The 5677-nt window shown below is 36.0% G+C and overlaps 1 pseudogene; it reads right to left on the reverse strand.

Moving 5' to 3' along the window:
* Positions 1-1663: 1663 nt before the first annotated feature.
* On the reverse strand, positions 1664-5170 carry LOC132651006 (zinc finger protein 883-like; annotated as a pseudogene).
* Between the last annotated feature and the right edge of the window lie 507 nt (positions 5171-5677).

Genomic DNA, 5677 nt, shown 5'->3' on the forward strand with positions numbered 1-5677 from the left:
TACTTGTAATAGCCAGAAGCTGGAAACAAGCCAGATATCCCTCAGTTGAGGAATGGATACAGAAATTGCGGTACATTTACACATTGGTATACTACACAGTAATTAAAAACAAAGAAATCATGAAATTTGCTGGCAAATGGTGAGATCTAGAAATTATCATCCTGAGTAAGGTATCTCAGAAGCAAAAAGACACACATGGTACATACTTACATATAAGTGGATATTAGACATATAATATAGGATGCTCATACTAAAATCTGTAGACCTAGGGAAGGTAATCAAGAAGGAAGACAATGGTAAGATGCTTAATCTTTTCTTTCTTTATATCTTTTTTTTTTTTAGCAAGGTCAGTTACCCAGACTGAACTCAAATTTTTGCTCTCTGGTTTTGTTTTTCTAATTCTTTTTTCTTTTATTAATTATTTTTAATTTTTTCACAGTTTATTCATTATATATCCTGACTGAAGGCCCCTCCCTCAACTCCTACTGATCACATCCTTTCTCTTCCCTCTATTCTTTTCCCCTAGTCCACTCAAAAGGTGAGTTTCCCTCCTCTGCCATCCACCCATGTCTTATCACAATACTACTCAGCTGTTAAAACAAGGAAGTAATATTTCTGCTCTTATTACTTCTCCATAGGCCACTCTGCTCACGTCAGAAGACTCCATACCCTGAAGCTTGCCTGCAACCTTACTGTGAAATTAACACTAAGTATAACTCATTTTACAGAGTCCCACTCACAAGACAATGTTTAATTGACCATCTCACATCCAGAAACATCTGAAATATGAAATGCTATGAAGTCTGAAACATTTGATCGCAAGCATTTCAAAGAACTTGCTTCTCCTTCTGTCTAGAGGAACCACCTCAGGAAATAAGTTCAAATTGAATTCCAGAAAACAGAGGCTATATACCCCTTGGGAAATGATTGGGATGCTCCATGGAGAGGTGTATATAATCGTTCAAAACTAGGTACTTCAAGAATGCTTGATTTGCATTAAATAGCACATTCCTATCATCTGAACAAGAGCACAGATCCTAATCATCCTATATTTAAAAGGAGGAGAGAGTTAGCAGGGATCAGTGTCAAAAGCCATCTATCAAATTTGGCTAGTAGCATCTATGTCTAAAGACACTCCCCATTTGAAGTCAGGCACAGAAAACTCACCCTTACATGGTTACACAACTAGGCCAGCAGCAGGGTCATACATGGAAGAGAAAGCCTCCTCCTTCACATCTCAAAATTCAGTCTGGCTTGTGATGGTTTTCAATAGAACCCCTGGAACAATATATATGTATACACAAATAAACTTCTACAGGCTACCACTGTTCTATTACTCTCAGAGAACTTCCTGGCTGGTGTTAGTTCACCATTCCCTACATATTCATCCACTGGACTGAACTTTTCTTGTCTAAAGTGAGGCAACTGTAAACAGTAAATATTGACAATCAGATTTATCAATAAGTCTTCCCTAAACACATTTTATAATACTTTTGCATGTAATTGATATTCACCATTCATTTTATTCTTTTTAAAAAATAAGTTTATTTGCTTTAAATTCCAAATGTAGTCCCACTCCCTTCTCTCCCCCATTACTACCCTCCATTCCTATTGCCCCTATTCCCTTCCCCCTTCCCCTTCACAAAAGGGAAGTCATTTCCATTGAGCTAGTTTTTCAGTTCTGTTGGATCTCAGTAGACCAAAGAACACAAAGGCCTTTCCATATTGCTGATAGTCAAATACTTCCTCTCCAGTAAGGATAGTTTTATGATGATGATGACTCTAGATTTGTGCAAGGCTTCACCATTTTAACACATTCAAAAGTTCTCTCCAGTATGAATCCTTTCATGATGATGAAGATTATACAAATATGGAATGGTTTCACCATGTTAAAAGCACTGTCCATTAGGATTTCTTTCATGAGTGTGAGGATGATTCTGAAGTGCAAAAGTTTTTTCACATTGGTTAAAGTCAGATAGCTTCTTTCCAGTATGTTTTCTTTTATGTATTAGGAGATGTTATGTACAAAGGCTTTGCCACACAGTTAATTCATATGGTTTCCCTCCAGAATGTGTTGTTGTCTTAGGAGATGACTGTTATATGCAAAGGTTTTATCACACTAATTATCCTCACCAGGCTTCTCTCCACTGTGCGTTTTTTCATGTTTCCTGAGACAGCTGTGCAAAGGCTTTATCATATTGGGTATATTTATAAGGTTTCTTTCCAGTATGTGTTCTTTTATGGCTTATGAGATTATTATTGCGTGCAAAGGCTTTACAACACTGGTTACATTTATAAGGTTTCTCTCCAGTGTGTATTCTTTTATGGCTTAAGAGAGTACTGTTTACTGCAAAGGCTTTGCCACACTGGTTACATTTGTAAGGTTTCTCTCCAGTGTGTGTTCTTTTATGTCGTATGAGAGTACTGTTTTCTGCAAAGGCTTTACCACACTGATTACATTCATAAGGTTTCTATCCAGTGTGTGTTCTTTTATGGCTTATGAGATGACTGTTTTCTGCAAACGCTTTACCACACTCTTTACATTCATAAGGTTTCTCTCCAGTGTGTGTTCTTTTATGGCTTAAGAGATGACTGTTTCCTGCAAAGGCTTTACCACACTCATTACATTCATAAGGTTTCTCTCCAGTGTGTGTTCTTTCATGGCTTATGAGATGACTGTTTTTTGCAAAAGCTTTACCACACTGGTTACACTCATAAGGTGTCTCTCCAGTGTGTGTACTTTTATGGCTTATGAGATTATTGTTTTGTGCAAAGGCTTTGCCACACTCATTACATTCATATAGTTTCTCACCAGTGTGTGTTCTTTTATGGCTTATGAGATGACTGTTTTCTGCAAAGGCTTTACCACACTGGTTACACTCATAAGGTTTCTTTCCAGTGTGTGTTCTTTTATGGCTTATGAGATTACTATTGTGTGCAAAGGCTTTGCCACACTCGTTACATTCATATGGTTTCTCGCCAGTGTGTGTTCTTTTATGGCTTATGAGATTACTATTGTGTGCAAAGGCTTTACCACACTGGTTACACTCATAAGGTTTCTCTCCAGTGTGTGTTCTTTTATGGCTTATGAGATTACTATTGTGTGCAAAGGCTTTTCCACACTCGTTACATTCATATGGTTTCTCACCAGTGTGTGTTCTTTTATGGCTTATGAGATGACTGTTTTGTGCAAAGGCTTTACCACACTGGTTACATTCATAAGGTTTCTCTCCAGTATGTGTTCTTTTATGCCGTATGAGCTGACTGTTTTTTTTAAAGGCTTTACCACATTGATTACATTTGTAAGGCTCCTCTCCAGTGTGTGTTCTTTCATGGCTTATGAGAACAGTGGTATGGTGGAAGGATTTACCACATAGAGTGCGTTTAAAAGGTTTCTCTCCAGTATGACTGCTTTCATGCCTGCAAAGATAATTGGCACATGTGAAATATTGACTACAGTCATTTGATTACACTAGTAAATATATTTATCTATATGAATCAATTTTATAATTTGGTCTAATGATAAAGAAGAATCAAATCTTAAACTTTTATTATTTTATTTACATTCATGGTATTCCCCTTCATTATGGGTATTTTTGAAGATCTCTGTGATGGTAAGAGCATTTATTATGTGGTTCACTTTTATAGCATCATTTTTCTACAAGAGGTTTTCTCGTGTATATGAAGAGTATTGTAAGGATTCAGAGTTTTACCGAAGCAATCCCATTCACAAAATTTTGTACGGTATGAATGACACTTCATTTACAAAGTGAGCCAGGACAAGCAGAAGTTCCAAATTTCTACTATTCATAGGTATTTTCAGCAGTATGATTTTGCTGATGGATTCTCAGTGAAGTTGCAAAACCAATTAACTGTTACCTTTTATCACATTCAGAAAATCTACTCAAAGTGGGGACTTCTACAAAATTAATTATTCTTGGAGAAACACAGGTACACTGCTTCTTTCAATATCTCTATGCTCATGTGTCTTATAAACATTGTGACATATGATATACCAATTTAAATTACAAGAATAATAAAAGATTCCCACATTGAATTAACACTTTTTTTTTGTTCATCATAGACATGTCATATAGGGATTAAGGTTTCTCCACAATTATATTCTTGATTCTCATAAGCTGCTCCTTTCACTAAACTTTACAGTGTTACTACCTGAATATGTGTAACACTGGTTGTACTATGAAATATCTGCTCATTAGAAGGTTTTGAAACATAGTGATCACCTATTCAATGTGTATACCTCTTACAATATCTGAGTAGATAGAATGAGACTAAACAGATTGGCAGTTTAACTCAGTAGCTGTAATGTCTATATGATTTCAATGGTATTTTCTGTTACAACATTATTTTATTTTCTTCTTTCTTAGGGGGTGCCTTGCAAATACAAATCAGATACCTGACATTGAGGTACGTGGAATTGTGAGATTTTAATGATCATCAGTACACTTAAAGCAGTGCTCTTTTTACACTGTTGCTTTTCTTTAAAACCTCCAGGACACAGCCAGATGTGCTGGTATATTCCTTTAATCCCAGCATTTGTGGAGGCAGAAGCAGGCAGATCTGTATGATTTTGAGATCACATTGTTCTAACAAGCAGGTCTAAGTCTAGCCACAGTACACAGAAAAAAAAAACTATTTCAAAAACAGAAAATAAAAAGCAGCCAACAAACAAACAAATAAACAAAAAAACAAACTTCCAGGACACATTAAAATTTCTTAAGATTCATATCTATATCAGTGTGCACATAAAGTTACCTTTTATTACTTGTAGAACTTTGAAAATGTTCTTCAATGGTATGGTCTTCCCAATTGTAGCCTAAAATAGAGTACCAGAAAATATATATGACTGGAAATATCATATTATTATTAAAGCAAAACTTAAATCACTATCTTCTATGACCCTTAAAACCATGCCTGATTTATTCACCTCATTCCTCCTCATTCTCAATTGGAATCATAGAAAAGGATCAATAACAAAGTAAGACTTGTCTCCTCATTTTAAAAGTGAAAGAAAATTTGCTGTCTTACCTATAGCAGTGAGGTTTTTACAGGTCATTAGCATCACATCATTGTAGAGTTGTTTCTGTGATGGTTCCAGCAAAGCCCACTCTTCTTGGCTGAATTTCACATGCACATCATTGAAGGTCACTGAATTCTAAAATATGCCATGCATTTGTACAACAGAAAGGGTAGCAACAATATAAATTTATACTTCATTGGCAATAGAATCATATAATTCTAGTGCTGTTTCCATTTATTTTCTGACACAGAAGTGCTAGTGTTAGATAGTTGGGTGCTGTGCATCAGGTGAACAAGGGGAGAAGAATAAGCTTAAAGTTTAGATTGTAAGGAAAACCAAAGGTGTGCTTTGGAAACCTTTGTTAAAGGCGTTTTATTAGTTTGTAAAGCATGAATATGAATTAGACATTAGTTGGGTTCTTGAGTGATGTATGAATCATCTTTAGTTACTTGGGCAAGTAGGTCAGAACCCTGTCATGAGAGAGGTGGAAGGAAAAAACACAGTCATCATATCTTATCTAGCAACAAATGAGATGTGGCTATCAGGTGACAGTGAACAGATGGGTGGTGTCAGTCAAAAGACAACATGGCACTGGATATCATGTTTTGACCAGGGATCAGAGATTTGGCATACCAG

This window comes from Meriones unguiculatus (assembly GCF_030254825.1).
Source record: "Meriones unguiculatus strain TT.TT164.6M chromosome 13 unlocalized genomic scaffold, Bangor_MerUng_6.1 Chr13_unordered_Scaffold_37, whole genome shotgun sequence".
NCBI lineage: Eukaryota > Metazoa > Chordata > Mammalia > Rodentia > Muridae > Meriones > Meriones unguiculatus.